Below are 23,478 nucleotides of genomic sequence, written 5' to 3' on the forward strand. Positions count from 1 at the left end.
CAACATTATCAAAATTGTTTATATTTTGAGAACGGTAAAAACCGTAATTGTTGTCACAAAATTCAATTTCATATACATGCATTTGAAATGCACTTAAGTCATGCAAGATGCAAATACCGTAAGTCAGAAAAACCATTTCGAACGCAGAGTTAAAATGGCTTCGAGTCCAAAGGGTTAACTATCGGTCTCAACGTCTCAAAAATAGTCATAAATATATTAAAAATGGAACAGTCCTGAAATATATACAAGCGAGAACGAATCGTAAAAATCTCGAGCGGACCCAGCCGCGGCTGTCGCAACCGCGCGAAAAACGGCCCGCCGTCCGAAGGTTAATAAACGCGCGATCCTTTTGCTCGAGACCGCGTCAAATCGCTTCGAATCGAGCCGATCGCGTGGAAGAATTCACGGCGAGCGAAGCCTCGGAGAAGTTGTCAGCCGATCTCGCCGCGCCCAGGAGCCGTCGTCTTCGCAACAAGCGGACGTCAACGTCGTCTCGACGTTCAGCGCCGCGGTATTCGCGCGTTCGCAAAAAAGTCTGTTCGCGCGAAATCGCGCGGCGTGCGAGAGAATTATTTGAATCGAATTCCCGGAATTGTTGTGCGAGCGAGCGTTACCGGAGCGCGGATTTGATACGGCTGCCTTGCGGAACCGTTCGCGACGATTCCGCGAAGCCGTGTGCTCGAGCGTGTCAGGCTTTTCGACCTCTTTCTCTCGGGAAATCGGCAAGAAAAACGGCCGAATATCGACGAGAAGGGCCGAGAAAGGGCCATCGAAGGGCCTTTCAAATGTCCGCCGACTCTCAGGAAGATGCTGCAGGGCGATGATTAACCCTTTGCAGTCGAAGCTGCTATCGCTCGGAAATCGAGGCGGTTTCTCTTAAACTACGGCGACATTTACAACTCCCAGGCTCGTACTCGTTTGACACCTGTGGCGTTAATCGCGTTAATTACATGCGACACTTACGATTCCAACGATTCCTTGGATACAGATTCGCATAATTATAATTCTATTTTATAATCATTTGTTATAAATATGTTATATTTATTATAAATTTGATTATCAAATTCTTTTTATTATTGATTTTTAAAGTTTGTTATAAATATATTATATATTATTTATATATATTATTACGTGCATGCGTATATATTAATATACATTATCTATCATATTGTGTATTAATTATATATATTATTATGTGTATATATATTAATATATATTTATGTATCATGTTGTATATTATTTATATATATATATATATATATAATATACAACATGATACATAAATATATATTAATATATATACACATAATAATATATATAATTAATACACAATATGATAGATAATATATATATAATAATATATATATATATATATATATTATTATGTATATACATATATATTAATATGCATTATGTATCATATCATATATTATTTATATATATCATTATAGATATATACATATATATATTAATATATATTATGTATTGTGTACTACACATTATTTAATTATTTTTATAAATACACAAATTTGTTTCGGAAAAAACATTTCGGCAATTATTAACGGCGACACGCGGAATTACGATTCGAGTGCAAAGGGTTGAATCCGGGCGGCTCGAGATCTCCGTAAAAATCTGCGGTTCGATGGCTGCTCGCGTGACGTAGGTCGTGCGAATAGAATCCTCGGGAACGGTGCTGTTGATCGTGCGAAACGATCGAGAATCTATCGATTCCTCTGTTTCTCGTTGAACTCGCGGACGAGCCTGTGTTCGTCGCAGCTTGGTGACATTGAGAACTATGCCTTAAAACGAAAGAAAGATTTGAGAGAAAAAAAGAAAAGTAAAACAAAAAAATAATGCGCGATTCGCGAGAAACGCGCGACGATGGTACAACTGGCAAGGAAATCAATGGTGATGAAAAACGATTGTAATTTATGAACGGAGAGGAAGCGAGAGAGCGAGAGAGCGAGAGAGAGAGAGAAAAAGAGAGCTAGAAATTCGAGCGAAAGAGAAAGAACGAGAGATCTATATATGTACAGAGAGAGAAAGAGAGATTATATAAAATAATGTTAGACGTAAGAGATTCTCGTATCCGCCGGTTTTATGATTTTTATTCTCTCCCTGGAAACCAACCCCCTCTTTTCGATTATGGTTTTTCATTCCCCGTTCGTTCTCCACTCGATCAGAGAGAACGAACATCGTCGTGCGTGCGCGGTCATACGACTCGTTCTTTCACGAGGACACCGTTCCGTTCCGTTCCGTTTCTCTCGATGTCAGACTACATATATTCCGAATCTCTTCCTTAGAACCGAGACCCCGAAACGCTTTGTAAGTCGTCGTTGGAAACTCGAGCGATCGTTTTGTCACCGATCGATCGGGGAACGGCGATCGCGGTCGTCGTTGTTATCGGTAACGCCTTTTACTCGACTCTCATCCGAACTTAATTTCTTCAGAAGTAAGGCACAAACAATGTATTTACAATGAATAAATGTTTTGAAACCTGTTAAAACAACGTGTCCGCCCCGTTTCGTGTTCTCGTCAAGACCGGACACGTTCGGTTTTCTAATTCGTTCGATTTTCAGGGAACGATGTTTCGATACGAGGAGACGGTCATTCGTGGATGGACCGCGGATTTTGTGCATTTATGGACAAAACTAAGTAGATGAAACCGTATGAACACCGGTTACACTGTTTTGGACTTAAGAAAATTATTAAACGGAACGATTTGTTCTTATTCAAATTCTGTTTCATAGAAAACAAATGGAACAATTTTATTTCGCACGATGATTCGCGGTCTATTCGGGATCGTCTTGGTCTCGAAGTATTTTAATCCTTCACGCTCCACGCCATTTTAACTCTGATTAACTTTAATTCGAAATAATTTTCCTTGCCTCCAGTACCTCCATTTTGTAATTATGTCAACAGCCGGTAAGGAGAGATTCCTGAGAACATTTCGAGTAACTTTTTCCTCAGCGAAAATGCGATCCGCGGCTTCGTTTACGAGTTATCAACGAAAAACGCTGACCAATGAGAGATCGCGTACGGCTGGTGCCCCGCCCACGCGAGCACTGCCGCTGCGTCATACGGCCGACGCGACGCGGCATTGGCCGCAAGGGCGGAGCGCCGGCCGCGCTCGCTCTCCCATTGGTCCATGTTTTTCGTTAATAACTCGTAAACGAGGCCGCGGATCGCATTTTCGCTAAGGACAAAGTTACTTCGAGTGATCGCAGGAACCCTTCTGCGAGCTCTGGAAATAAGCGGAACGCGTGTCGCCATGGTTTTCAACGTATTCGGGGCACAAGAAATCGCGAAGCGACGGAGAATTCGTCGAAGCACAATGAGACTGCAATTATCTAATAATTACGATGTCGGTGGACGTGCGTACAATGGCGGATGAAAGAACTGCAATAATTAAATGAACGAAAGAGACGACGGATCGCAATGGAGAAAGGGTAAAGTTCAGCGAGCGAGTCCTACTGCTATTAAACTTGACCTTAATTTTATTGTCGTTCTCGTGGTTGGGACAGTCATTATTTCCACGAAAATCATTTCAAACATCGGGACCTCCGGGCCAAGAATAAAAACGTGCAATTAGTCGCGTTGCCGAAAGTCGAAATAACTCCGCGGAATTAAAGGGTTGGCTTGTTCCGAATCAGTTCGTAATTTTCCCGGTACCGGAAACACGGCATAATATCGTCGAGCATGCGATATGCTTAAAAATAACCATTGATTGCGGTCTTATTTACTTTCATTGCTCGTCATCAACGGTCTTATTCTCTAGAAATACGATAGCGCTGGTGAGCTGTCGCAAAATACCTGGAATGTTTATCGCAATAATAATTATCCTTATCCGAACAAGTGTAAAACAGTTAAAGAAAGATAATAATAGTAACATCGGATAAATGTAATGTTACATATTAAATACAAGGGCATAGTTAAAAACAAAAAAAGCCTCGCGAAAGTCGTTCGTTTAACACTATTTCTTATACTGTGAATAAAGTGAATAACAACAATTTACTTGTAGCGTAGCATTTTTCTTTTTATGTAATGTTATATATTAAATACAAGGGCATAGTTTAAAAAAAAGCCTCGCGAAAGTCGTTTGTTTAACACTATTTCTTATGCTGTGAATAAAATGAGTAACAACATTTTACTTGTAGCGTAGCATTTTTCTTTTTATGTAATGTTACATATTAAATACAAGGGCATAGTTTAAAAAAAGCCTCGCGAAAGTCGTTCGTTTAACACTATTTCTTATATTGTGAATAAAATGAGTAACATTTTACTTGTAGCGAAGCATTTTTTTTTTCACAGCTTCGACAATCACGTATAATATTATCTCTACCGTTATTCTTATTTATCCTTCGTTTATGTTTATTTACTATTTACAACGTAGGAAGATTAATTTAAATTATTACCTATTGATACCAACATAAATATTAATTTTACCTGTAATTGAAATAGTAAAATATTAGAAATAGATTGTTATTCGCTAAGTTTAATATTCCTGCACCGTTAGTTTTGAGACTGGCTGTACATTCGATACTGTATTCACGACTTCCACTAACCGGAAATTAATGTAATTCCCTCGCGAGAACCTGGAAAAACCGAGCAAAACTGTACGAAACATCGTTGCACGAAGCACCGAGAAATGAGCCAGGACGTAAAATCACGCGCGTGGCTTTTCGACTGGTTCGAATCTGCCGCGGGACGCGCGGTCGGCCAATGGGAACGCGGGGCGACGTCGGCCCCCTCGCGGCTGTCTTCCGCCATTTCCATCAATTGTTCACAGGCTTCTGTGGCGTACGGACGTGCGCGAGTGTGTTCGGTGTATTTCAATCGTCTACGGAGTCGGGTTTTCGCTAACGAACGCCCCACCGTACCTTCCATATTCAATGTGTATGGCGATTCAGGTGAGTGTCGAAACCGCAGGTGTGTTATTTCACGCGGCGTCTCTTCGCCGAGGCCAAACCCGATCCGCGTTCCGCGTTCCGCTCGCGAGTGCCATCGGCTGCCGAAAAACCCCGTTCGGCGGCCGCTCGTCGTATTTCACGTCGTGTGTTACGGGCGCGTGTCCCTCCTGCTCGGTCCTCCGGCTGCGTGCATGTGGCGCACGTACGTGTGTCCGTCCCGCCGTACAGTGGTGTGGGTTTTTTGGTGCGTGTTTCTCTCTCCCTCTCTCTCTCTCTCTCTTTCGCGCTCCCGCTCACGCCTCTCCTAGCCACGGCCGAGCCCTCCTCGTCCTCTCCACGGTTTTACACGCATCGAAATACGTGTGTTGCGCGGACGACGAACTCTGGCGTCCCGTCGAAACCCGCCGCAGCCCGTCGCCGCCGCAGCCCGCCGCCGCCGCTGCCGTTGCCGCCGACGCCGACGCCGCCAACCTCCTCTGCCCTTCGCTTTGGAAATAATCCCTCCACCAGAGCGACCCTCGACGCCTCGTATCTCGTATCCTTCTTCTTGGCCGTCGTTGTCAGTGTCCGCCTCCTTCGGGCGAACTTTCACATTCGCGGTGGCTGGAACGCGATCAGTGCTCGCTTATCCGGGGACTACTCGTCTGTTGTTTAACATATACTCCGCCTCTGGCCGTGTCACCTGTACGCCGGCGGCAGCGGCGAGGCTCGCCATGAATATTTATAGGAAAACTGAAGCGAATTCATTGGCCGTATCCGGTTCGCACAGGTTACAACCGTCGGAGGATCAACGCGATGATTTATGGGCTCCTCCGTTAAGACGGACCAGGATTCTGGGCCTTTTGGACATTGTGGGGGTTGGCTTCTCTCTCTCTCTCTTTTCTTCTACCTCTTCTCTCTCTCTCTCTCTCTCTCTTTCTCTCTCAGGTCCGATGCCCCAGTTCAGTGAAGATTGCCAATGTTTTTGCCTTTAATTGGCCAGTGAAGCACAGGTGAACAGTGTTGTACATATACGGGAAAACGCTGCTGGTCGGCTCGTTCGAAAAAGTCAGCATCGTTCGCGGCTCGGGAAAGGACCCGTCCGTCGGGGACCGTTCCTCGACACCCTTCTCGTCATCCGACGCTCGAGCGTGCTTCCGTTCGGCGTTCTATAGCGTTTCACGGAGTCAATGTGTTCGTTCCCCGCCGTCGTGGCACACGTTTGTTTTACGACGACGGGGGCGGGCGCGACAAGGACGCCGCGCATTGTGCGTGCACGGACTAAGCATTCATTCTTGAACGGCGGCCTCTTTGTGACAGCCAGGGCGCATCGCGGTCTGTCCCTGGATCTTCCCTGGTCGTACACGATGATGATTCCTCCAGGGCTCGTTAAACCGGGCTTAGAACGTCGCTTGTAGGAATCGAGGAAATGACCGTTCTCGGTGAAATTCGTCGGCGGTTTTCCATCGAATTCGTCGGATTTCACGACCGTTCCTAGCGGTTCCTTTGCGTGGACATTATTATTATATGTGTGCTATTTCGTTTATTAGAAGCTCGTCGAATTTTGGAACGTTTCGGGGGCGATTCGCCACGCGTATACCAAGAGATGGCACACGTGTTTCATCGTTTACGAAGTTTAAACCTTTGCGGACGAGTCTCGGCAAATAGCCGCCCGAGTCTTTTAACCGTTCTTTCTTTTTTATTTATTAATTTATTAACACTATACCGTCCGGTGGCACCACGCCGGTGTCATGTAAAAAACTATCCGTTGTATGCCGGTGGTACCACTTTGGCGCCATTTTAAAAAAACTGAAATAACATTTGAACTATATTTCTTGGGTATTAAATGGCGGCGAACTAACTGTAGCATCGTGCTTATTTAACTGGGAATCAAGTACGAAAATTCTTGGATGACTTATCTTAATTTTAGGAATTTATATTACCGGCATCTTCGGCATTTTTAACTGAGAATCAAGTACGGAAATTCTTGGATGACTTATCTTAATTTTAGGAATTTATATTACCGGCATCTTCGGCATTTTTAACTGAGAATCAAGTACGGAAATTCTTGGATGACTTATCTCAATTTCAGGAATTTATATTACCGGCATCTTCGACATTTTTGTTAAAATCTACAATTTCCAAGCTATCATGTCGGGCGTCGAACAAAAGAATCATATCTAAGATCCGCGGACGGCATAGTGGTAATTATTAATATAAATTTATTCATTTAGCCGTAGGTTCGGAACGAATTTCAGTTTGACGAGTCGGTCTTTCTGTGTCGCTACCAGAGAAACCGGCAAAGTTTTCCACATGTTTATAATCTTATAATAATGTAATTGTATCTTATAACATTTTTATTTTATATCCAATACCTGTCGTCTACAGCGACGCGATACCCGTCGAGTGGCTTCGTCCGCAAAGGGTTAACATATTTTAGATACTTTTTGGAGTCGATTTGCCACGTGTATCGAACAGAAACGAGATAAAAATGTGTTTCTTCTTTTAACCCTTTGCACTCGAGTGATGACTCTGAGGCAGCACTGAAAAAAATTGTTAGCTCACGTTCCAAGATAATTTTTATACCAACGGAGTTTAAATTTAAAAAATCGTTAAAAGTGTAACTGTCATCACAAGTCATCGCAACACTCAATTTCATATGCATAAAATGCACTTCGTCGTATAAAATGGAGATACCATAAGTCAGAGAAATTATTTTAGATTTACGGTTAAATTGGCTTCGAGTGCAAAGGGTTAACGATGTTTGTGAAAGCAATACTGCGGCATTTTCAAATTCCCTTTTTGTCCTCGCTGCTCTTGTGTTTCGTTCATCCATTTTTATTATGAATGCATCAAATCCGCAATCTAGTTTTCCACAAATGAGCCGTTTATTTTGAAAGTGGCATAAGTCACTTTGTTTTGAAGTCGATACATTTAAGGGTTTGCGTTTGAACACGTTTCAAAATATGGACGCTAACTTTCGAGAAGATTTACTTGTATTTGTTATCCCAGGATACTGATATATTTTCCTCACTATAAATAATTTCGTATAAACATTAAAAAATCACCACTTTTCATTACGTTAAAGTGACTTATGCCACTTTCGAAAAATAATCGGCTCGAATTTCGTCACATCTGAAATCGTTTCAGAGTTTGTTCTCTGTGTGTGTACACACCAACGGGGTGCGCCGCGTTTGATTTTCTACGAAGTCCGGCATATTTGAAAACGTTTCGAAGTCTCGCTCGTCCACGTGCACGCCAAGGGATCCGGTCAGCGAGTTCACCGTCGCGTGACAGGGTTCCACAATGCACCAGTACTCCATATCCGTCGTTGATTTGCAATTCTAAAAATGGGAAATGCTTCGAGACGTGTCCCGAAAACCGGCGACACCCACCGACCGTTCCCAGTTTCATAGTCGGAACGACTATCATCATCATCATCATCACCATCATCACCATCATTATCCTGTTGGAACACTTTCAATGTCGATCGGGCCTTACGTGTGTGTCGAATTAATAAAAACCGATTCCGGTTAACGGCAGCCTCTAACGCAGGGGTGTAAAACTCAAAGGCTAACTTGGGCCAAATAAACAAGGCTTAACTTTAGGTGGGCCGCAAAAAAAATCAATGTTCATAGAAACAAATATTTTTATTTTGACTAGTATTATTATAATATAATTAATAAATAAAAATAATATATATATATAATATATATTATATTTAATTATTATATTTAATATAATATAATGTAATATATAATATAATTTATTATATTTAATTATTATATTTAATATAATATATTATATTTATTTATTATATTGAATATAATATATATAATAAATATAATTAGTAAATAAAAAATATAATAATACAATTGTAATAAACATATATAAAGTTAAATTATTGTTTACGTCCTGATACCTGACATCAAAAATGTTCATCTCGGGCCGCGAGTTTGACACCCCTGCTCTAACGATAAGTCGCAGTTCGGTGCATGCGGCGCGGTCAGCCGTGACCGATGCGGTTCGAACCTGGTATTCCATTGTCGGCCGCATCCGACGGCCGCGATATTTGAACTTTCATTTCGCCGTCGGTCACCTGCGACCGCCTGGCAACGTGAATTGTTTCGTTGGCCGTCACGGCGGTAGAGGCTATTCTCCGTCGGTCACCCGTGACCGATGTTGCTTGCGCTATGATTTCCGGCGTCGGTCAGTCGGGAGAGATCGTTGTCAGTATAGCCGACAGAAATTAACCCCTTAACTTGCACGCTCGAGTTGATTCGAGCGCGCTAAACAGGCCGAACTGTGCGCACTCGAGATAATTCGAGCGGCGTTGTATTCTATGCTGCTATAATTTTTCACGCTCGAATATATTATAATCGAGAATTGGAAATAACAATGTGAAAGCAAAGAAAAAACATCGTTTTATTGATATTTATCAATTACTCGGAATCGCAAGCTGTAACACTTATTTATTCGAGAATAAAATATAGCCTTTTTCTGTGGAACAAAAGCGCGGTATTATTATTATTATTATTATTTATGTTGTAAAAGTATAAATAAATATTTTTACTGATAAAAATATGTTTTCTCCGAAATAGCAATCCGAAAAGAAAGATAAAAGAAAGTCGATGTACGTGTAACATTGCAATATTCGGCTCTTTTCTGCAATGTGGATCAAAATCCAAAATTAAAATAAAAATTTTGATTATTTTTTTATCTTTTTAATTCTTTTTTGCTAAGACAATGTTCTAAATTGTGTTTTTCTACATAAAAAAAATTGATCTTTTTGGACCGGTTTTTTTCCAAAAGAAACTGTGCGTTAAGAGGTTAATTAATTGCACTCGAATTTAACCGTAATTCTGTGATCAAGAAATAATATACTAGAAGAAGTAATAATTAACAATAAGAAATAATAATTCTGCGGGTCGTAGATCGAGCTCTGTTTCCAATTCACTTTTTAGAAAATGTTCAACGCTTTGAAGGTTATGTTCAAAATATATGAGTATATAATTTAATTATGCGCATACAATAACAGATCAGAATACAGTAATTTCTCCCAGAGAGGAATTGAAACCGACAGATCAGAGAGAATGTGAACCCTTTAACGCACAGTTTTTTTGAAGAAAAAAACCGGCCAAAAAAAATCATTTTTTTTTTCTTTTGGTGGACAATTTTGATATACTGCGCTTTTGTTCCATGGAAAAAGGCTATATTTTATTCTAGAATAAATAAGTGTTATAGCCTACAATCCCATGTAAATGATAAATATCAATAAAACGATTTTCTTTTCTTTGCTTTCACATTGTTATTTTCAATTCTCGATTATATTCGAGCGTGAAAAATTATAGCAGCATAAAATGCAACGCCGCTCGAATTATCTCGAGTGCGCACAGTTCGGCCTGTTTAGCGCGCTCGAATTAACTCGAGCGTGCAAGTTAAGGGGTTAAGTCGCGATTTTGTACATTAATATGAATACATGGCAATGCTAGGATAAAAACGATGACTTAACTTTTTCCATTTCTAATTTCTTGCCGCGATTTGACGGTCGCGTACCTAGTACAGTAAGTTTCCTTCAGCTTGTAAACAAAGATGTAGAAGTTGGGAAGGGGCTCGCGGTTCATTCTTAATACTTGCCGATTGTCAACAGTCGCAAAAACTAGGTGCAGGGTTCGATTACAAGTCGAAGGAAAATTAGGGAGAGTTAACTGTATCTAGCACGTGGTTTGTAGCTCCGCGGGTTTTCTTACCCGACTCACACCCGGACAGGCCATTTTGTGTTGCCTTCCGGGAACTCCGTCGACTCTTAGCAACGACGCAGCAATAAATAACATAGGCGTAGCGCGGGGAAATTTACAGCAACCCGAAATTTGGCATTTCCGGCGGAAATGACTGTGTACCGCTCTTTTCTCGTGTCATTAAAATCTTTGAAGGAGATATTCTCATTATTTTGAAAATACTAGAGGGTTAAATAGTAAAGGGTTAATATTTTCAAAAAATATTATTATAATAAGACGAGGATTTTTAGGTTTTCAGCAGGGTTTTCATCGAACGTATAACAGAATTTGCAAAAGTAAATTTTCAGAAAGGTGTCAACGCCTGCCCTGCGCATAAATTTAAGCAAATTTAATTGAAAACGAAATTTAAGCAAAGAACATTTTCTGCGGATCCCTTTGGCGATCCACGCCGGATGGACGACGGTGTTAACGGCTCCTGCCGTCGATCGGCGATCACACATTATCATTACACGAAGGATAGAAAATATTGTAAACACGTCGAGGGCACGGTGAAGCACGTGGAGTGCACGGCAGAGTTGGGCCCCCACGCGTGTTTTCTGTTTCGCCTCGTGTGCGGTCATCGGGGATCTCGGCGATGATCGATGGCGAGCACACACCCATGATCCCCCCACAGTGGGATTGAATTGTGTCTGGCCGCCTCAGGACCTGTTTTCGACCCTATGAATCGAGACACGGCCGATACACACGGCAGACGGCTCTCGGTCGCAGGGGCTGGAAGGGAGACGGAAACGCGGCTGTCGTGTGACTCGGCGACGGTCACAGACGTCGTTTCCAATTGTTCGGAGCCTCGTTGATAAATCTAGTTAGTTAATAATAATATAACAAGTTAGTTATTATATTATTATTATTATATTTATTATATATTATTATTATATTAATATAATATAATATATATAAAATGTATTAACTATTATTAATAACTAACTTGTTATATTATTATTAACTAACTAGATTTATCAACTAGGCTCCGAACAATTATATATATATATATAAAATAATATAATATAATAATATATATAATAATAATATAATATAATAATATATATATAATATTATATAATAATAATATAATATAATAATATATATATAATATTATATATATATAATAATAATATAATATAATAATATAAATATAATATATTATGTATATTACTAATACAATTAGTAATAGTTAATAAAATTTTCTTATACAGTCTGAGCGTCGATTAAGGAAGATTTATGGTAATCGCTGGATATTTTACATACCGGGTGGACTACCGCGTCGACGACCTTAATTTTTGACCAGTTCTCAAAATTCATTTTTATCGCGGCACAGCGATAATCAAACGAATTTTATTAGAATGTTCACGATGCAAGGGATCTTCTACAGGGTGTCTCAAAAATGTCTCGCAATCCGAGAGTAGGGGATTTCTGAGGTGATTTGAAGCAACTTTTTCCTTAGCGAAAATGCAATCCGCGGCTTCGTTTACGAGTTATCAACGAAAAACAGCGACCAATCGGTGGCGAGATCATTTGGCGCGACACGGCCGAGCCAATGAGCGGAACTGGGCACTCCGTGCACTCGTCGGCTGGGCCGCCGCGCGCCAGCCGAGCTCGCCTCTTATTGGTCAGTGTTCTTCGTTGATAACTCGTAAACGAAGCCTCGGAGAAAATTTTCGCAAAGGAAAAAGTTGCTCCAAATGGCCTCAGTATCTTCCCATTTCCGGATTGCGAGACATTTTCGGGACACCCTGTATTATGATAAGTTCTAGCTTATCAGTTTCAGTTCCATTGTCACTCGGACGACGCAACCATCCGTCAAAAATGTAACTTACTATGCTCAGGCTCATTTATTCATGATGTTTGTTAAACATAGTTTTTAAGATACTCCTGCCGGACTTGTCTATAGACACAACTACTTTGTCTATAGACCTTAACGAGACAGTTAATGTATACAGGGTGCCCCAAAATCATCGCATTTCCGGGAAATGGTCTTGAGGTCACTCAAAGTAACTTGTTCCTTAGCGAAAGTGCCAGAAGATGTTAAAGCAGCGGTGAACAGACTGCCAAGGGTCCGATGTTGGTCCAATTGGCGTTCTGACTACTCTGTTCCGCTATCTTCAGAGCGTCCAAGGACGACCCCCTCAGGGTTAATTGTTAAAAGGAGTTGTCTGAGACGTACCCTCGCGTCCCCAGAGCTACGATCTTTCGTTGTTGCCCCGAAAAAGGTCGGATGGGAGTTCGCCAGAGCCCCGTCAGCTGCTCCATCGAGAGAGTCGTTGCCCAGTCTACGCCACTTCGGGGTTGGACTTCAGAGACCTCGTTCGCAGGTAGCAAAGCTTTGCTTTCCAGCAACTTGCAACCGCGTCGATAGCGCTTCCAAGTCCGCACCTGCGGACAGATACGCTTTCATTCGCCGGCAGCGTTTGTAGTTCAGCGGCGAACCGACACCGACGCTTTCTCTCGTGTTCTTGAAGGCGACATCGGGGTGGCAAGGTGTTGGTAGACTTCAACTTGATCTTCGAATCTCGCGATGCAAGAGATCCATTGTTAGATCCGACAGATTAATGTTAGATCCGACGGATCATTCTTCTCTTCGAGCCCATCGATCTTGAGAAAACCCTGAAGAGGGTTGCCCGTGTGTGTTAGATCCGACAGATTATTGTTAGATCCGACAGATTATTGTTAGATTCAACAGATTATTATTATATCCGACGGATCATTGTTCTCTTCGAGCCCATCGACCTTGAGAAAACCCTGAAGAGGGTTGCCCGTGTGTGTTAGATCCGACAGATTATTGTTAGATCTGACTAATTAATGTTAGATTCGACAAATTAATGTTAGATCTGACGGATCATTGTTCTCTTCGAGCCCATCGACCTTGAGAAAACCCTGAAGAGGGTTGTTCGTGTGTGTTAGATCCGACAGATCATTGTTAGATCTGATTAATTAATGTTAGATCCGACGGATCATTGTTCTCTTCGAGCCCATCGATCTTGAGAGAACCCTGAAGAGGGTTGTTCGTGTGTGTTAGATCCGACAGATTATTGTTAGATTCAACAGATTATTATTATATCCGACGGATCATTGTTCTTTTCGAGCCCACTGACGTTGAGAAAACCCTGAAGAGGGTTGCCCGTGTATGTTAGATCCGACAGATCATTGTTAGATCTGACTAATTAATGTTAGATTCGACAGATTAATGTTATATCTGACGGATCATTGTTCTCTTCGAGCCCATCGATCTTGAGAGAACCCTGAAGAGGGTTGCCCGTGTGTGTTAGATCCGACAGATTATTGTTAGATTCAACAGATTATTATTATATCCGACGGATCATTGTTCTTTTCGAGCCCACTGACGTTGAGAAAACGCTGAAGAGGGTTGCCCGTGTGTGTTAGATCCGACAGATCATTGTTAGATCTGACTAATTAATGTTAGATTCGACAGATTAATGTTAGATCCGACGGATCATTCTTCTCTTCGAGCCCATCGACTTTGAGAAAACCCTGAAGAGGGTTGTCCGCGTGTGTTAGATCCGACAGATCATTGCTAGATCCGACAGATAATAGTGTTCGATTCGACATATTAATGTTAGATCCGACGGATCATTCTCTTCGAGCCCATCGACCTTGAGAGAACCCTGAAGAGGGTTGTCCGCCCTGAAGACGATCCTTCGCGCGGTCTATCGAAAGAGACTGTTTTCATTTAATCGGCGCTGAGTCGGTCGAGCCGCGGGTAAAATGTAGGACAGTGGGACGGCTTGTAGGCTCAGCTTGCGAAAGGGACGCGGTTCAACGATTATCGCATAAAAATTGAGTGACGCGCCCCCCCCCTTCCCCCCGCGCCCCGCGCCGCCGTCGTACAACACCGCTTCGAAATTATCGCGTCGGGCAATCTTGTCCGTGTGCGTCATTCTTGGAAACATCGAACACGTAACATGATTCATAGTCGCGCCCGTTATCGTCGCGTTCGGTGAAATTGCATTCGTGTTGCAACATGTTGCTTCGCGGCTCCCTTTTGCCCGTGCTAGGTACTCGATCGAGAGTACATACACCGTGTCTACACACACGCGCGCGCGCGCGTGTATCGTGTCTGTTCGTGCGTCGTTCGTATGTGTAGGTGAAGAGAAGACCTCTACAACCTTCCGCTGCGGATACACGTGTACCAACGGTGAATTCGTTATTTCTCAGTGAAATTCTCGTTCTACGCTAAAATGATATTCAATGCCCGACCGGTGGGCGGGCCGAAGTGCATAGGTCCGCGCGCATTATAAGTTGCATAACGTTTCGTTATGTTCGAGCTACGGGATACTTCTCGAGTTGGATTCAGGGTCGCTGGTATTTTTTCTCGGAAGCGGTGGCTTTGTATCGTTCTTCGTTGGCTTTGTATTTAAATGCAATTAATTGTATATATTATCAATTAATAATATATAATAATTTTTATATTGATGTTAATATTGTATAATACGTTAATATTACAATTTTATTACAATATCAACATATTACGATTAATACGTGATACGTTAATATTACAATTTTATTACAATATTAACATATTACAATTAATACGTAATATGTTAATATTACGATTTTATTACAATATTAACATATTACGATTAATACGTGATACGTTAATATTACAATTTTATTACAATATTAACATATTACAATTAATACGTAATATGTTAATATTACGATTTTATTACAATATTAATTAATTAAAGTAATTTTATTACAATTAATACGTAGTATGTTAGTAATTTATATTGAATATATTATATTATAAATTATTAATTGATATTTATATTTATTTTAATATAAATCCAATTGATTGAACATATCATCGTCTATTTAAATCTAATTAATTGAACACATTATCGTTTGTTTAAATCCAATTAATTGAACATATTATCGTCTATTTAAATCCAATTAATTGAACATATTATCGTCTATTTAAATCCAATTAATTAAACATATTATCGTTTATTTAAATCCAATTAATTGAACATATTATCGTTTATTTAAGTCCAATTAATTGAACATATTAATGGAGCATACAAAAGATGGATTTGTCTCAATTCTGAAAAATTTCATAAAATTAGAGAATTTCGTTCAATTTAATTAAAATTACTTGCGAATCTGAATAAAATTATGAAGTTGTGTAGAGTGGATCACTGTAAAAGGAAATTCTTAAAAACTAAATCTTAAATAATTCTGTCACGAACGACGGTATAATTATGATACAGAATTTTTTAATAGCGCCATCACGATATACTTTGTTAATAATATAAATAGGCTGCATTTTGTTAACAATATAATTATAACACATTTCTTTAGAAAGCGACAACGGCCGTCGAAGTGTTAAAATATCAGAAAAATGATTTCAATCTTCTGATACCGAATCCGCAAAGTTTTCTATGAAGTTTGCGAAAATGTACTTCGAAAATACTTTCAAATAGAACTTAGGATAATATCGAACCAACGTTCACATCAATATTCGGTCAAACAAATCGTTTTAGGTGAAATAATACAATATTGTTGATTTTATAGATATTAAGATCACGGAGAAACACGAATTTTGTGTTCGAATTCTATTCGAATTTTTGTGTTTAGAACTTCTAATATTTCTAATAACTTCTAATAATTTCCATATAAATTTCTCTTAATTGGGAAAATTTCTATCGACGAAAGGAGCTTCGAATTGAACCATATTATCAAGTCCTTCGAAAGCGTCGTTTAAATTGCAAAAGTCGCGTTTCGCAGCGAGAACTCCCGAAATCTGTTAACACGCGTTCAACACGCCCTCAAAGACCGCACATTTTCGAACGCTCCAAAAACATGCTTGGCAAGTAACAGGAAGCGGATACGCGCATTTCTAATTTGCATTTAGTATTCTTAAATAATACTATATATACATAGTTTATATATCTGTTTATTATATAAGATTATTTACATTTTAACTATTATTTATTATACAAATTTGAATATTGATTTAGAGTGGCTATAATGACTGATCATTTCTACATGCTTGGAACGATTCATTTGTTTCGCTAAAATTACTTAGGAATGCGGGAGGCTTCGTTACCATGGTTACGTAGCAGAAATATTTGCGGCTGGTTGCTCGTTGCCGATTAAATAAAAAAAACATGAAAACGAGACATCTCGTGACCCGTCCGCAACGTTCAATTTGCTAAAAACGAGATATCTCGCGAGCCGTCCGCAATGTGTTAAAAGGGGCACAGTAATTGGCGCTGCTGTCCGTACGCGAAGAAAGTAGGAAGAGAGCAGTCGCTACAAAGTCAAGGTACTACTGAACGTATCTCGGAAAGTTTACACCACCGAGTCACGTTTCCGGCGGAGTCAGCTTCGCGACTCCGGGCCCGGCGCGGCGCGAATCGTTGAAAACGAAACGCGGAAAAAATGGTTACGAGGCGCGCGTGCTCCCTGCCCGATCGCTCGGCTCGCGCGTCCGTACCGTCCATACCGTGCTAATAAACGCGATGGAAAACGCTCGCGATCCGCCGCGTTTCTCGGCGTTCCCAGCTTGACGTCATCGAACGCAAGGCCGAGCTCGCGTTTCCCATTCGCGGGCTCCTCCTCCGTTCCGCGAAATTTACGAACGTTTCGAGCGTTCTTCAATCATTCGAGTCCCATGGGTCATTGGAAAAAAAAAACAACGGTCGAAAAATGCCCGACAGAGCGATGGCGCGTGTCTCGATACGCGTGCCATTAGTTTATAAATATTTCAAGTTTCGCTCTTATAAAAATTGTTGAGAAGATAACAATGAAATTATTATGTTATACTATTATTATTATTGTGTTATAATAATAATATTAGTTAATAATTAATATTAGTTATTAATTATTATGTTATATTGTTTACATAGAAAAAGGTTATTTTATTTTTTTCATTTATAATCTTCGCAATGTCGATAATCTTAAGATAAAAAATGGCCTCGGTTGGTCCAGCGTCAACTTATTAGTTAATTTATTAGCTAACACTAGATCAACCGAGACCATTTTTTATTTCAAAATTGTTGACATATTACGAAGAGTTTTTTTATAGGTAATTATCGAGTGAATTTTTTAACTCGAGCATGCATTGCAGTAAAATGATATATGCATTCGATATATGCAGTCCCTTCGTATCGTTATAAAACAATACGCGTTAGTAACTTTTCCAATTCGGTAGATTTATTGTTAACGCGTTCGCCATCGCTTCTATGTTGATCACAAAATTATTAATAATCTTCTGAAATACAAATATAACACATATTTAATAATTTTTAATTTTTATTATTTATTATTTATTTTTTTAATTCTTTTTAAATAATTTATATAATATATATATATATATATATATATATATATATATATATATATATTATATAAATTATTAATGGTCTCGGTTGATCTAGTGTTAACTAATAAATTAACTAATAAGTTGACGCTAGACCAACCGAGGCCATTTTTTATCTTAAGATTATCGACATTGCGAAGATTATAAATGAAAAAAATAAAATAACCTTTTTCTATGTAAATAATATAACATAATAATTAATAACTAATATTAATTATTAACTAATATTATTATTATTAACATTAATTCTTTTACGCTCGGCAGAAGATTATATAAATAATCTTCTGCCGAGCGTAAAAGAATTAATGTTCGCTTTGCCAGATAAATTGCTTAGACTTCGTGGAATTTGTCCGTTCATTTGAATATTTCATGCATTTTCGATGTGAAAACCTGCACGCAGTCCGAAGGCAATTTTTCCAGGACACCCGGTGCGTATAAATTGATCGAGAGAGCACCCGCGACCCACTGTCTAATTTGTATCCACCGATCGAACGTTATCCTCGTTTCCCAGTATTGCTATCCCTGGCGCATGGTTTTCTCGGAAAAAAAGAGCCGGGTGACGTCGTGCACACCCACGACTCGTGCGTAAAAAGAGGGACAAGAGCTTGGGAGGGGCAAGTGTCTCGCCGCTGCATTCCCCCCCCCGGTTTATTGGCTGGTCCATCAGTTGCACATCTCTGCAAAAAGTGTCTCTGGAACACTTTCAGCGGTGCATCGCGGAGGATCTGGCTAGCGCATTTACGTCGCGATCCCCTTTTTTCTTCTTCTCCTCGCGTTCACTTAGCTGTACGCTCAATTTTTTTTTCTTGATCAGTGGCCTCGGGATTTTATGCGTTCGCAGACAGAAAAATAATTGGAGCACCGTACTTCGCAATTTCACAATTTTCATGCAATTCGCGCGCTATTTTAGCGCGTTCAATGCGTTTATATTGTGCAGATTGACCTATTGTGTTTGAGAACGATTTTTCAGCATTTTTAGAAACAATGGGAAATTTGATTTTTTAGTTAATTCTTATCTATTGTGTTTTCAAACAGTTTTTTAGAATTTTTAGCAACTATGAAGAATTTGATTTTTCAGCTGACCCTGTGACCTATCGTGTTTTCAAACGACTTTTCTGGAATTTTTAGGAACAATGGAAAATTCGATTTTTTAGCTAACGCTGACCTATCGTTTTTTCAAACAATTTTTTAGAATTCCTAAAACAATGAAAAATTTGACTTTTGATCTAATCCTGACCTATTGTGTTTGAGAACGATTTTTCAGCATTTTTAGAAACAATGGGAAATATGATTTTTTAGTTAATTCTTATCTATTGTGTTTTCAAACAGTTTTTTAGAATTTTTAGGAACAATCAGAAATTTGATTTTTGAGCTGACCCTGACCTATCGTGTTTTCAAACGACTTTTCTGGAATTTTTAGGAACAATGGAAAATTCGATTTTTTAGCTAACGCTGACCTATCGTTTCTTCAAACAATTTCTTAGAATTCCTAAACCAATGAAAAATTTGACTTTTGATCTAATCCTGACCTATTGTGTTTGAGAACGATTTTTCAGCATTTTTAGAAACAATGGGAAATCTGATTTTTTAGTTAATTCTTATCTATTGTGTTTTCAAACAGTTTTTTAGAATTTTTAGGAACAATCAGAAATTTGATTTTTGAGCTGACCCTGACCTATCGTGTTTTCAAACGACTTTTCTGGAATTTTTAGGAACAATGGAAAATTCGATTTTTTAGCTAACGCTGACCTATCGTTTCTTCAAACAATTTCTTAGAATTCCTAAAACAATGAAAAATTTGACTTTTGATCTAATCCTGACCTATCGTGTTTTCAAACAATCTCATAGAATTTTTAGTAGCAATGCTTCTACATCGTATTGATTTGAAGCTAAATCATGTGTTTCGCTTGGATTTGAAGCTAACTCGTTTGTTTCGCATGCAGTTGAAGCTATATCACTTATATTCGCAAGCATTTGAAGTTAAATGATTCGTTTAGCATTGATTTGAAGCTAAGCCTTCTACTAGAAGCTAGAAAAATTTCCTTTTTTATCCAACCCTGAACTTCTCATGTTGCCAAACGATTTTTCAGAATTTTTAGAAACAATGAAAAATTTCATTTTTTATCTAACCCTGACTTGTCATTCTGAAACGATTTTTTAGAATTTCTAGAAACAATGAAAAATTCTTCCTTTCGAATTTTATTTTCACCTGCGTCAGGAGTTGCAAGGGCGCAGCAAAAGATAGAAATAAAAACGGGAAATCTTTGATTTCGAGACACGCTCAAGGTTCGAAGAATTCTCGGAAACAAATTCCCCGACCACAGCGACGTGAAAATGCGCTTCCCCCTTTAATCCGGCATCGGAAGAACGAATTGACAGACGCGCGAAAGCTTCTTCTAGTGGTCGCGGTGAATTCTCTGGAAGGATCTTTCCGTCGATCTTGTATATCGGCCCGGCATTGGGCTTGACGTCAGCGACGTCGATAAACGCGATTCGCATTTATTGCGAAGCGTCGTCCCGCCTCGTGGAACAGTTGCAAAACCAATTGCCCCGCGCAGTTAAGATGCGGTTAATTGCGGCGCGGATGGAATATCATCGTGTTCGACGCCAGCAAAAATATTCCCTTGGTCCGTCCGGTGTTGCGTGTCTCCCGTGGCTTGTCTTGTTGCTCGTTTACAACAAAATGGCGTAATTAATACCTCGATGTAAATAGCTGTCGCATGTCGGACAGATTTATCCGTGCGTCGACGGTTTTAAACGAACACCGGCGATATCCTTTAATACGGTCTCCGATGAATTTTTTAATGAATAGTTTAATCAGTTCTTTAAATACCTTGATAATACTTTTAAATAAATACTTCAAATAAATGCTTTGATAATACTTTGTAAAAATACTTTAAATAAATGCTTTGAATAAATACTTTAATAATACTTCGATAAATTCTTGATAAATTCTTGAATGAATACTTTCACGAATTCTCTCTCTTTCATCGATTCTTCAATTAATTCCTTAATGAATTATTTAACGAATTCTTCGAGTTAAATCTTCAATTAATTCTTTAATGAATTATTTAACGAATTCTTCGAATTAAATCTTCAATCAATTCCTTAATGAATTATTTAACGAAATATTTGATAAACCATTTAATGAGAACTCTCCAGTGAACTTTGGTCCATCTTTTCCACATAATTATCATCGAAATTAAATTGCCCACCGGCGACTGCAATTGCTCTTAATATTATTTGTCAAATCGAGCCGGTAATAAAAACGAACATAAAGGGTTACAAATAATTCGGACGCAGTCTCGTGAAAAAATGAGGATTTTCATACCAAGTAGATCAATGTAAATCACTTTCAACTGTGCACATATTTGCCTGAATAATGAATTAAGTGGTTGACTGTTCATTAACTGCAAGCGCTATAAAATTACGAGATTGATTTGTCTCGGAGTATATACTTCGTACGTACAGTGGCCCACAAAAGTGTTCGTGCGCCTTCTAAAACGTAATAATTTTATTTAAAACTCAACTAAACGACTGGAATATTTTTTAGATGACGGAGCGACGTACGAAAGACATTTTTGACATTTTCGTTACGGGGCTCCGATAAAGAAAAGTTCAAAAACGAGAGATTTTTATCTTTTTCTATGTCATACCAAGTAATAGAAAAATTTCAATTATAAAAAAGAGTTTCAGTCACCATCTAATAAACTAATCCCTCTGTCATCTAAAAAGAAAAATTTCAAGTCACTTGGCCCAGTTCCAAAAAAAAGTTATTGCTTGTGAAAAGTTGTACGAACACTTTTGCGGGCCACTGTATGCTGTCTTTGCGATATCTGGCGATTCATGGCCGCCGGCGGTGTGACGTTGAAATGTTAACAAATATCACGGTTTATTCGGGGCAAGTGCTCCGATTGATTGCCAGTCACCAATGACCCCCTGGCGCAACAGGCAATTCGATTGCCTCCCGGCGATGACTCCCCGCGGCAGCCGATCTGCCAACAATACAAATCAACTTTCGGCACTGAATAAATAATCTGTCCGCTCGATTCAACGCGAACCCGTTGAGCACCGAATTTCCGTGCAACGACGCGTCGGCTTATCGAAACTTTCAATCATTTGCCGCGAACGAAATCGCGCGCGGCTCGACGTTATTAATTATAGGACCGCGGATTTCAAGCGCATTTGGGACAAAAACGAACGGCTGCGATTTATATGAATATTATAATACATATTATATGCATTAATTATATAATATAATATTGATTAATTAAATAATATAATATTGATTAATTAAATAATATAATATCGATTAGTCGTATAATATAATGTTAATTATATATATATATTATAATATGATATATATTATAAGTATACGAAGTACAGATTATCGATGGATTATTATCGATCCCCGAAAATAGTCGAACGAGCGAAGAAAATGGCGAACCAAAAACAGGTAATAAAAAGTAATAATCATCGTGTAAACGTCATCGTGTAATACATCGTCGAATTCGTTTCTTCGTCGTCTCTAACATGACCAAATAAAAAATACATGGCACCATTTGAAAAAGTCAAGGTGACCCGAGCATCTTATCGAATGGGACAATTTTTCGAAATTTTTATTATCGCATTTTGTTCTCCTCGAAGCACTCGTTAACTCTTATTCCGAGCATTTTTATGCAAAATCATTGCAAACGCCCGAAAAATCGGTGGGACGCGAGCGGGGCGGCTCGAGAGTCGCAGAAGATTAATTAAAAACGGAGGGCCAAGAGAGCAACGATCGCCTCCGATTGGTATCGACCAACACACCGGATCCGTCTATCCTTGGGCTCGTCTTTCTCGAAGTTCGGGGAATTTATCTGGATCCCGTGCTCGGATGACACGGGGGGGCACACGGTTTTTCTGAATAAAAGTCTCGTTATCTCCGCGGCGGCGTCTCGCTTTACAAGACCACGTGCGCATCCAGTTTACGCGGGACATCGGATTACACCTGGTCGTATTTCACCTACGCGGCGTTTGTTAAATTTAGCACGCGCGGCCGGGGGCCCCCCTGGGGCCCGATTGCGCCGAACAGCGCGCGCGGATTTCTGGACCCGGAATCCATTAACCTCCGTCTTTCTCGTCGCTGTAATCACCTTATCGCGCGCTTTGTACGAAAGGTACAGTAATGTCTCTCTAATTGACGCCCAGATTGCGCAGAAAAATGGACAATTTGGGAAGAGGAGATACGATTATTCGAGCCTTGCGGTTTATTTTTATAGTTATAAATTGTCCACGATTATAAGAACGAGCCGCGAGGATTCGAATAATCGTATCTCCACTTCCCGAATTATCCATTTTAGTGGACAATCCGAGCGTCAGTAAGGGAGACGTTACTGTATCGCTTGTATGTACAGTAATGTCTCCCTAACTGACGCTCAGATTGTGCAGAAAAATGGACAATTTTGGAAGA

The 23,478-nt window shown here is 39.7% G+C and overlaps 1 protein-coding gene across 1 annotated transcript in view; it reads left to right on the forward strand.

Moving 5' to 3' along the window:
• Positions 1-4,777: 4,777 nt before the first annotated feature.
• The window catches only part of LOC117217738 (PRL-1 phosphatase), a 95,779-nt gene continuing 77,078 nt past the window's right edge, over positions 4,778-23,478 (forward strand). The window contains exon 1 of the mRNA XM_076528699.1: positions 4,778-4,910. The gene's annotated coding sequence lies outside the window, so the exon portion shown is untranslated. The remainder of the gene's footprint in view (positions 4,911-23,478) is intronic.

Source organism: Megalopta genalis, chromosome 2, assembly GCF_051020955.1.
Source record: "Megalopta genalis isolate 19385.01 chromosome 2, iyMegGena1_principal, whole genome shotgun sequence".
In the NCBI taxonomy this organism is placed as follows: Eukaryota; Metazoa; Arthropoda; class Insecta; order Hymenoptera; family Halictidae; genus Megalopta; species Megalopta genalis.